Genomic DNA, 12,367 nt, shown 5'->3' on the forward strand with positions numbered 1-12,367 from the left:
ATCCCAGCTTTCCCAGTTCTTCAGTTGCTGTATCCCAGCTTTCCCAGTTCTTCAGTTGCTGTATCCCAGCTTTCCCAGTTCTTCAGTTGCTGTATCCCAGCTTTCCCAGTTCTTCAGTTGCTGTATTCCAGCTTTCCCAGTTCTTCAGTTGCTGTATCCCAGCTTTCCCAGTTCTTCAGTTGCTGTATCCCAGCTTTCCCAGTTCTTCAGTTGCTGTATCCCAGCTTTCCCAGTTCTTCAGTTGCTGTATCCCAGCTTTCCCAGTTCTTCAGTTGCTGTATCCCAGCTTTCCCAGTTCTTCAGTTGCTGTATCCAAGCTTTCCCAGTTCTTCAGTTGCTGTATCCCAGACCTTCAGAAGTCACATAAGTTAAATAAAGTCCGCCTGTGTGCAATCTAAGTGTCACATGATCTGTCATATGATCTCAGTATACATACACCTGTTCTAAAAGGCCCCAGAGTCTGCAACGCCACTAAGCAAGGGGCACCACCAAGCAAGCAGCACCATGAAGACCAAGGAGCTCTCTAAACAGGTCAGGGACAAAGTTGTGGAGAAGTACATATCAGGGTTGGGTTATAAAAAAATATCAGAAACTTTGAACATCCCACGGAGCACCGTTAAATCCATTATTAAAAAATTGAAAGAATATGGCACAACAACAAACCTGCCAAGAGAGGGCCGCCCACCAAAACTCACAGACCAGGCAAGGAGGGCATTAATCAAAGAGGCAACAAAGAGACCAAAGATACTCCTGAAGGAGCTGCAAAGCTCCACAGCTGAGATTGGAGTATCTGTCCATAGGACCACTTTAAACTGTACACTCCACAAAGCTGGGCTTTATGGAAGAGTGGCCAGAAAAAAAGCCATTGCTTAAAGAAAAAAATAAGCAAACATGTTTGATGTTTGCCAAAAGGCATGTGGGAGACTCCCCAAACATATGGAAGAAGGTACTCTGGTCAGATGAGACTAAAATTTAGCTTTTTGGCCATCAAGGGAAATACTATGTCTAGGGCAAACCCAACACCTCTTATCGCCCAGAGAACACCATCCGTGCTGTGGGGATGTTTTTAATTGGCAGAGAATGGGAAACTGGTCAGAATTGAAGGAAGGATGGATGGTGCTAAATACAGGGAAATTCTTGAGGGAAACCTGTTTCAGTCTTCCAGAGATTTGAGACTAGGATGGAGGTTCACCTTCCAGCAGGACAATGACCCTAAGCATACTGCTAAAGCAACCCTCAAGTGGTTTAAGGTGAAACATTTAAATGTCTTGGAATGGCCTAGTCAAAGCCCAGATCTCAATCGAATTGAGTATCTGTGGTATGACTTAAAGATTGCTGTACACCAGCGAAACCCATTTGAAGGAGCTGGAGCAGTTTTGCCTTAAAGAATGGGCAAAAATCCCAGTGGCTAGATGTGCCAAGCTTATAGAGACATACCCCAAGAGACTTGCAGCTGTAATTGCTGCAAAAGGTGGCTCTACAAAGTACTGACTTTGGGAACAGTTATGCACGCTCAAGTTTCCGTTTTTTTCTTTATTTCTTGTTTGTTTCACAATATATTTTTTTTTGCATCTTCCAAGTAGGCATGTTGTGTAAATCAAATGATACAAACCCCCCAAAAAATCTATTTTAATTCCAGGTTGTAAGGCAACAAAATAGGAAAAATGCCAAGGGGGTGAATACTTTCGCAAGCCACTGTACATTTAGGAATACCTTGATTCCAAGATGCAGGAAACAAACTGTGAAGAGAGGAAAGCTAAACATCAGAGGTAAATATTATAGTATAGAGGTATACAGCTTTATCGTCTCATAATGACAGCGGTAGACTGCCTGGTGATGGATTCCCACACAGCGGCCTACCATGCCAAGCTTCACAAAGCGCTGCCCATCTAGGCCTTAGGTACAGGGGGAATTCTGGCATTGTCCGGCAGCCAAGGAATGAACCATCCCAGCCTTTTAGATCCAGCACGGGACCCCCCCTGCATTCTGCAGCGAGCGGCAGATTTCAGATGTTTACCTGTACAGAGACGAGAGATCAGTCTGATACTGTCTGACAAACAGGCCTGAGGGTTGTGTGGGCGTAATTCATTATCTGCCATCTCATTGGAATGCCAAGCTACAAATTAATTTGCAAAGCAGAAAGAAATTAGAAGGCTAGTCAATGTGTCAAAAGCTGTGTGTCTCATCCTCCTACATAGGATAGAAATGACAGGAAGCAGATTAATCCAATTCATTCATTCATTGATTCATCACAACACTATTCTTACATTGACACTTGCACATTCCTTTGTGATGATGATAGAATGTTGAGAATGATTATTTGCACAATGCAACTACTGAATGACCTCATGTGGATATGAAATGCACACACCTTAAGTCTGTCATTGCTGACTTTGTGAACCTGATACAGGTAAGACCTGTAGTTCAGGTAACATTTGGCATGGGCAAAATATTGACTTTGGGCTGAGTCACAGTTGTATTGGTAGATATTTAAGAGGAGTCGTCTCTCCAGTGTTGTTCCCGGTCAGGTAACATGGCCAGAAAAAAATTCATGCCCCTAATCATATCCAAGGCCCCCTTTTCAAGGGATGCATCTTAAAAGCCAAATGCAGGCGTTTTTATATCGATATCAAATAATTTCTGGGTAACAGTACCTTACTGTAATAGATTTTCATTCAAATAGACAAAAATAGCTTTTTAGCAAACAACTATTTCTCAAGCAAGAATTTTGCTAGGACTGTCTGGGAGTGGTCTGAGTGGGGAGGAGAAAACTGAAAACTAGCTGTTATTGGCAGAGAGGTTTTCAAGTCTCTTTATTGGTCTGTTAGCCAATTTACCGCATGGTGATGTCACCATGGAAAGCCGAAACTCCTTCCCATGTAAACCTGCTGATTTAGAGGGTCCTGTGTAGATTGTATTTTCAACCATCAACTATCAGGAAATAACACTGATTACATTTGTAAACACTTTTAAAGTGTTAGTTTCATCAGTTGTTGTACAATATGATATAAAACACATGAAAAAAAGAATTTTTACTGCATTGGGCCATTTAACAACAATACCTCAGTCTCCGAAGCTGCTACAGTGCTTCTTCTCCAGGTCCTTGGAATAAAAGAGCTTTTGAAGAACATGCAATTCCTACCGTCTGCTGCAAGGAAGTGTCAGGGTTTGTAATTTGCCAATCTAAGTAACTGGCCATTTTGAGCAGTGTGAAGTGGTGTGAACCCAGCTAACAACAAATGTTCCCACAACTTTAGAGAGCATTCCCTTAAGAGTCTCATTAGGTCGTTAACTAACATTTTCATAATAATGTTCCCGTGATGTGCAAGGAATGCTTCTGAGAGACCATTCCCTTAACATCAAATAGAACTTACCCAGATTGTGGACATCATGTTCTCAGAACTTAATATTCTAGACATATTTCATGGGAACGTTGCAAGAACATTAATGTGTCCAGTTTTCTGTGGGTTAGGAGAATAATCCAGCAATGTCCCACCAAACATACACAGAACGTGGTTGCCTATGGGAGGAGGGTTTAGGGTTTCTTCCGGACGGGGCCTAACTATACTGGCCTAATAAGCACATGCCCTAGAGATATCCCTTATTGAGACAGTGGTTATTATTGGTGCTGGCGGCCTGGGTTTGAGCATTTCCGCAAGGAAAAGTTTAAGAGGGGTAACAACACAGCTGCCATCTTTCTTCGATTTTAGGCTTTACGATAGCCTATTGGAAACGGGTTAGCCTACAGCATAAATTCCGTAAGCATGAGATAAGACTTAAAAAATATATACATGTATATAACTGGCCCGTAGAGATTTGCTTCTGAAAGTAATGTGAGTTACTCGAAAAAGTAACTGTAATAATATTACAATATTTGAAGACAATAACTCGTTATATTACTTCGTTACTCATAAATGTAATTTATTACTATACTATATTGCTGTAAGTAATAACATTGATCCCAAGTGATTCTGTTGCAATTAGTCTATTTTCCACATAAAAACTTGGAGATGGAATTCTTTTGCGAGTTGCGAGTTCAAATCCCAGGTATGGACATTTCGAATAATAATTACTGTATAAATGAACATGCACAATGTGATCATGTGTGTCAAATATGTAAGTTGAAAACATTGTGCGTGAGTATCCCTAACCTTGCCAACAGACAAAAATATCTAACCCTCAGAAAATTGGACACAGGAGTGTTCTCATGGAATGTGTCTAGAACATCTTCTATTCTGAGAACATGGTGTCTATGTTTGGTTGATGGAATAGTCTCCTAACCCTAAAAAGACTACACATCAATGTTCTTGCAATGTCCCATAAAACACATCTAGAACATAATGTTGTATAATCTGAGAACATTGTAACCACGTTCTAGATTAGTTCTGCTTGACATTAAGGGAATCACTTTAACACCAAAACATGCTGAAAAGGTCCTCAGAATACTTCTGCTAACATAGATAGAATGTTTCCTTAACTAATGGAAAATTGGACACTCGAACATTACAGGTAACATCACAAAAACATTTTCTTTCCCAACAATTGTTAGCTGGGAAGGCGGGCAGGCATGCAGGCAGGCAACACAACCCACTCCACAGACTGAGGCAGAGCTGGAATAAACTTGTCAGGGCCGCTCCAGTAGAGCGCTGAGGAGAGGAGTAGGAGACAAAAGAGAAGCTGAATAATTCATGATAGTTTTGCAGAAGGGAACTCTCGCTCTCTCTCTTTACGGCCGACCTTGACGTCCCTTATTCTTCCCGGCATCAGCCAGGCAATCCTATCATTAACACCCCCTACTTGGACGCCTATATTCCCCCCTCATTCCTCTCATGCTCCCGCTCTCTTCAAACTGCTGTCTCAAGCCTCTCCTCATCTCCACTACAACCAGTGATGAACGGTTCCACCCTGAGGGTTCAAGTGCTGCATTGCACAAGAATCCGCAAGCATTCAGACAGAGATTGTCCATTGGCCGAAGCTTAGGAGAGTTTCCACCAGACCTAGTTGTTGGTGTCTCATCTATTTGTTTGGGGTGGTGGTGGTCTCCAGATTTGCAAGATGGCACTGTATCTCTCTTGGCACAATTTGACTGAGGAGGGAAAAGGCAGTGGTTGGGTGGCCAAGCCGGTTTTATAGGCTCAAGGATGAGCAGGGTATTCTCTGATGCGATAGCACAATCCATTTGCATATGTTAGAGTGTTAAGCCTTTAGTGATGTCCCAAGATAGTGGAAATACATGCAGAGGTATGTCTCCATGTCTGCGTTTAAACAGGCAGCCCAATTATGCTCTGTTTTTCATCATTTGGTCTTTGACCAATCAGATCAGCTCTGAAAAATATCTGATATGAAAAGATCTGATGTGATTGGTCCAAAGTGGAAAAAGATCAGTAGGCTGCAGGTCAGTGTAAACACAGTCTACGGAGACCTGCATCAGGGGTACCAGGGTCAAATATAGAAACATACAAACTAACTGAAAGCCAGTGATGCTAGACTATTCTACAGACTATTTGTTTAATGTTTTTGTGCTCCCTCCCTCTCTTTTATGATCTATTTCCCTCATTTCTGTTGTTGTGGGGCACACACACACACGTCAGAGGCTCTATGTCGCTTTTGCTAAATAAAGCCATTTTGAGGTGGTGTCAGCATCTATCTGCCATTCTGCATTGTGCTGGGGCAGCAACATAAAATGCCCCATAGATCCTGCATTGACATCAGCAAACAGTTAACAATGGGAAGTCAGAGTGACTCGCGCCTGTCACAGTCAACAGCAGGATAAACACGCACGCACGCGCACGCGCACACAAACACAGCTCCGCCGTAGTGTCATGTGGTGGCTTGGGGAGCTAGGCTAAGCATGCAGGTTTTTAAATACACTAATGTCTGTTAGCATGTCAACCGGTTGCATGTCACACTGTACTGCAGGGATGACCACCCTCTCTGATACACGGTGCTAGCTCATACATGTACCTTAAGTCAGAGTAAAATAGGTGATCTCAGTCTACTCCATTCATAGTGCTGAGCTTCAGGAAAGACCCCAATAGTACTTCAGTCTTAGTCATATAGGATGTCAAGACAATACTAGAATGACTCATAAGTAACCATGCCATAACCACAACAAGGACAGTAACTACAATTGTCATTGTTAGCTGCTTCTCATCCGTATGAAATTACATATTAACCAGGTAATCCAGGGGAAATCGAAAATAACTCATAAGATGTTACAAAACCTCAATAAGTGAAGCAAAATTCAGAGAAATCCCAGTAGGCTAACATTTCTATTGTGGCTCAAGCATTTGTAACATTCAGACAGAGAGTCAATAAGTAGTGCATTGATAGACTGACTCATACCAGGTCTGAAGTGTTTGAATGAAAATACAAAGCCCTGAGACATGAGGTCACAGTAAGAGGGGGTGTTCCGCTCAGTCATAGACTACTACTTTCATAACAATGAGCCACCAGTGAGAAGTATTGATCTTAGAGTACACTAGTCACTAAGTTTGCTGAGTTTGGCGAAAGTGTTGCAGCTTCCCAAGGGAGATTAGAACTCCAGTCCAGTGTGTGCATGTCTGGGATTCCATAGGGGATTTGGGGAGAGTGCAAGATGTAGGAGAGAGGGGAAAACTGGGTCTGTTTCCCATAAAGGCTCAGCCTGCCTGACTCTGCTAGTGAGAATAACCCACAGATAGGAAGGTGCTTGCAGATAAGCTAGCTTCACTGAACCAGTGTTCCTTATCCATCCCATGTGTCTCCAGCCTGTAGCCTGTAGGCTGCTATGACCACCTAATGTAAATCAGGAGGTAAAGCTGTGGCTTATCCTGCAGTGCACCCCTTGGGGTCCTGAGGACAGAGTTTGGAAAACTCCCTAATGAGTAGGCATAGCCTTAATACTTTATCATACGTTGTATATCAGGCCTGGACTGAATTATAGCTCAGCCAAAAGTAATCACATGCAACATGGATAAAGGAAAAACAATTTTTTACAGACACTGACTGTGGGAACAGGTGTTTATGAGCGACACACAGTGCACAGCACTGCTGGCTCATGTTTTACCGCCCAACCGAGCCCCCTGGTGGTGGCCATGAGTAGCACACGTCCTGCCCCTGAGGTAACGCATTTACATTGCAGACAGGTATGTATGTGTCTGGTCTGGAGTTCCACTGGAATGAGCTGGAAGCTCCGTAGCAGATTCGGTTTAGGCAACTTTAATGAAACACCCAGTGAAAAGACAGACAGGCTCCAGGGTACTCTCCGACAACCAATAAACACGTGGTGAAGTAGATAAACATGGCCTTCCAGACTGTCTGTCTCTCTGAGGGGGCTGAAACAACAGTGCTAAGAGGCGATGACCTCTGTGTGACTCTACGTCAGGGGGTCCTTTGCTTGGGTTGACGCTATGTTAGCTGGGCTGTTTGGGCTGGAAGGCCCGGCTGTGCTGGGAGAGCCTGGGTCCCCTGGCGTGTGCCGCAGAATGTGTCCCCCACTGAGGACGGAGGAGGAGAGAGGAGATAGAGGATGCCGGCTGCACTGCAGAGCAGAAAACATCTGGCCAGAGAGCAGCAGAGCAGACTGAGTCAGAGCCTGAGCTCCATGCTGCCACTCCTGGGAGAGGCCTGGGTCAGGTATACTTCTAAAGCAGACCTGTCTGGCTCCTCTCTTCTCATCTCCTCTGCTCTCTTCTCCTCCCTTCTCATCTTCTCTCCTCTCTTCTCATCTCTACTTTTGGCTCAAACAGGACAGACTTCATTCTAGTATGATGACAGAAGTCTGTGGTAAATCTATGCTTAAGGTAGCACCTGGAGCTATAGACTAAACTCAGTCTGAATAGACTTCTTAATGTGATTTCAGTTCTGTACCTGCTGGATAGGAATATGAGAGCGAGAGCGAGATATTTATGATTCCACCAAAGCCTTTTGGGGATTCTGAGAATGCAGAATTGAACAGCACTTCTGGTCTGGGAGATATACTACACTGTGTATGAGAGAGAGGCACATTAACTAAATCCTTCTGGCATTCCAATGTCAGGCGGATAGTTCATGTGGCTGCTGACAGAATAGCTTTTGACAAGATGCAGCAATGAACTCTATAGCCAATCAGATACCGACAACCACTGACAATGGATGACTCTGAAAAGTATCCAGAGAGGAGTCAATAAACTATAATATCTTGGCCATCCTGATTGTCATCAAACATTATTCTGATCTGATCTGATCCTGGACAACACCCTGTCGTTCTCAACTAACATCAAGGCGGTGGCCCGTTCCTGTAGGTTCATGCTCTACAACATCCGCAGAGTACGACCCTGCCTCACACAGGAAGCGGCGCAGGTCCTAATCCAGGCACTTGTCATCTCCCGTCTGGATTACTGCAACTCGCTGTTGGCTGGGCTCCCTGCCTGTGCCATCAAACCCCTACAACTCATCCAGAACGCCGCAGCCCGTCTGGTGTTCAACCTTCCCAAGTTCTCTCACGTCACCCCGCTCCTCCGCTCTCTCCACTGGCTTCCAGTTGAAGCTCGCATCCGCTACAAGACCATGGTGCTTGCCTACGGAGCTGTGAGGGGAACGGCACCTCAGTACCTTCAGGCTCTGATCAGGCCCTACACCCAAACAAGGGCACTGCGTTCATCCACCTCTGGCCTGCTCGCCTCCCTACCACTGAGGAAGTACAGTTCCCGCTCAGCCCAGTCAAAACTGTTCGCTGCTCTGGCACCCCAATGGTGGAACAAACTCCCTCACGACGCCAGGACAGCGGAGTCAATCACCACCTTCCGGAGACACCTGAAACCCCACCTCTTCAAGGAATACCTAGGATAGGATAAAGCAATCCTTCTGCCCCCCCCCCCCCCCCCCTTAAAAGATTTAGATGCACTATTGTAAAGTGGTTGTTCCACTGGATGTCATTAGGTGAATGCACCAATTTGTAAGTCGCTCTGGATAAGAGCGTCTGCTAAATGACTTAAATGTAAATGTAATGTAAATCTGATACTGGTACTCCCTGTACACAGTGGCTTCGGAAAGTATTCAGACCCCTTGACTTTTTCCACAATTTGTTACGTTACAGCCTCATTCTAAAATAGATTAAATCATTTTTTCCCCCTTCATCAATCTACACACAATACCCCATAATGACTAAGTAAAAACAGGTTTTTAGAAGTGTTTGCAAATGTATAATACATTATAAAAAATCACATTTATATAATATTCAGACCCTTTACTCAGTACTTTGTTGAAGCACCTTTGGCAGCGATTACAGCGTTGAGTCTTCTCGGGTATGACACTGCAAGCTTGGCACACCTGTATTTGGGGAGTTTCTCCCAATACTCTCTGCAGATCCTCTCAAGCTCTGTCAGGTTGGATGGGGATTGTTACTGCACCGCTATTTTCAGATCTCCCCAGAGATGTTTGATCGGTTTCAAGTCCGGGCTCTAGCTGGGCCACTCAAGGACATTCAGAGACTTGTCCCGAAGCCACTAATGCGTTGTCTTGGCTGTGTGCTTAGGGTCATTGTCCTATTGGAAGGTGAACCTTTGCCCCAGTCTGAGGTCCTGAGCGCTCTGGAACAGGTTTCATCAAGGATCTCTCTGTACTTTGCTCCATTCATCTTTGCCTCGATCCTCACTAGTCTCCCAGTCCCTCTCGCTGAAAAACATCACCATGCTTCACCGTAGGGATGGTACCAGGTTTCCTCCAGACGTGATGCTTGGCATTCACCCCAAAGAGTTCAATCAGGGTTTCATCAGACCAGATAATCTTGTTTCTCATAGTCAGAGTCTTTAGGTGCCTTTTGGCAAACTCCAAGTGGGCTGTCATGTGCCTTTTACTGAGGAGTGGGTTCCGTCTGGCTACTCTACCATAACAGTCTGATTGGTGGAGTGCTCCAGAGATGGTTGTCCTTCTGGGAGGTTCTCCCATCTCCACAGAGAAACTCTAGAGCTCTGTCAGAGTGACCATCGGGTTCTTGGTTACCTCCCTGACCAAGGGGGACCTTCAATGTTGCAGAAATGTTTTGGTACCCTTCCCCAGATCTGTGCCTCGACATAATCCTGTCTCGGAGCTCTACAGACAATTCCTTCGACCTCATGGCTTGGTTTTTGCTCTGACATGCCACTGTCAACTCTTGGACCTTATATAGACAGGTGTGTGCCTTTCAAAATCATGTCCAATCAATTGAATTTACCACAGGTGGACTCCAGTCAAGTTGTAGAAACATCTCAAGGATGATCAATGGAAACAGGATACATCGGAGCTCAATTTCATGTCTCATAGCAAAGGGTCTGAATACATATGTAAATAAGGTATTTGTTTTTAATTTTGTATAAATTTGCCAACATTTCTAAAAACCTGTTTTCGCTTTGTCATTATGGGGTATTGTGTGTAGATTGCTGAGGAAAAAATTATATTTAAAAAATGTGGAAAAAGTCGTAAGAAAGCATTTCATGGTAAAGTCTACATCAGTTGTATTAAGAGCATGTGACAAATAACATTATATTATTATTTTGATTGTAGGTATTGTAGGAAACATCCAATTGAAAAGATAATTGCATTCTATGAATTCTGGCATGCAAATGGGCATTCATCTTTTTAATCAAATTGTGATACAGCAATAACTAGACTAGATTTTAAACATAACTTTGAATATGATTTTTGCAATATCATTCTCATTCATCTATATCTGGCAGATTTTTCAGATATAAAACTGACTTCAAGGGATGGCTAATGTGATGTCTAGTGCCCTCTGTTGGTCATCTTTACCAGCTTGTATACATACAGTAATAGTACTTTAATTATTGTAGTGGTCATTTTATATTGTAGCGAACGGCAAGGCAGTGAAGCGAACCCAGGTAGTTAGTGTGAAAGGCAAACACCTTACGCATCGCGCCAATAGGGTTAACCCATTTGGTGGGAATTGTAACATGGTTTGTATATCGAGTTTCGCTACAGTATTTAAAAAAGCATCTAGATTCAACACAGCCTGTTATGGTGTCGGACTGCCCCAACATGGAATGAGACTGGGCTAAAATGAACTCTCTCAGTGTGCATGAGTCTCAAAGGACTTTCCAGTGAATTATTTTGCTATCTCTGGGTTATGGGAGGAGTACATATGTAGGATCTTAATTAGATCACTCTTTTGTTGCTGACAAAAGGTCAATGATCTCTTTATTGTAGGGTGGAGCACCTTATCTGATTATGTCATCAAAGTGATAAGCTGATTTCACAGAAGATGGATCCATGATGATATGCCCAAGCCTCAGGCTGAATATTATTGTGCAGAAGTCCGATCATGTGAATGACACAATATCACAATAGTAAGTATATGTGTTCAAAAGACAGTACTTTCACACAGTGATAACCTCACAATGTCTGATCAAATTCAAATCCTGATAAATAATGTGGCCATACATTTTATAATTTTGTATTTTCTCCAAACAGATACCTCTGTTAGTGATAAAGTTAACACCCTTCAATCTAATTTGATAGGGAAAACATATTTTCTTTGGGGAGATGAAACAGAAAAAGTCCTTTGTCCATTAATGAGATATAATCACCTGTGTATTACAAACATTAGCAACACCTTCCTAATATTGAGTTGCACCTCCTCATAAAAGACTGGACATAAAATACTGTAAAAACACCAGGAAATCAGCTCCAAGTGATTTTAATTTTGGAAATCTGTTCCCAAGTATTCCCACGCATAATAGAGAGACGTGATTGTATACAAATGTAATCAAGGTTTGAAATTATTATGCTTTGTTCAAATATTATATCTATTTGGGCTTCTTGCTGTCAATTTCCTGTCTACACATGATTTGTAATTATGTCCTGGCCACCCGACCATCAGCTCAAGAAATAATCGGCCCGCAGCTGAATCTACACTCTTGGAAAAAAACGTGCTATCTAGAACCTAAAAGGGTTATTCGGCTGTCCCCATAGGAGAACCCTTTGAAGAACCCTTTTTGGTTCCAGGTAGAACACTTATGATTCCGTGCTATAGTGTTATAGTGCTGTGCTATAGTGTTAAAAACTATAAGGAAGAGGTTTCAATGTCTGTGTCATTGTACCATAAAAAGCCTTTCCCATAACAGGCAGTAAACCTTTGCACCCTGGTATCTCTTCTGAGTGGAATGCATTCCTCACACACAGCTGAACTAAACTGGGTAACTATCAGTATGCTTGAGAGTGAAACAGAACAAAGTAAACAAAACATATTGACAAATTATTAATTAAGATATAATGGGCGCCCTAAATCCAGGAGTTGGGCTCAATCCCAAACATTGGGATTTAAATTGAAACATTGAAGTTCAATTTTCAAGTGTAAGACACAGTTGCTAATATGCTAGGACAAAGAGTCAGCGGTCATTTGGCTTTACTA

The sequence above is a fragment of the Salvelinus fontinalis genome, chromosome 27 (genome assembly GCF_029448725.1).
Source record: "Salvelinus fontinalis isolate EN_2023a chromosome 27, ASM2944872v1, whole genome shotgun sequence".
Taxonomy (NCBI): Eukaryota; Metazoa; Chordata; class Actinopteri; order Salmoniformes; family Salmonidae; genus Salvelinus; species Salvelinus fontinalis.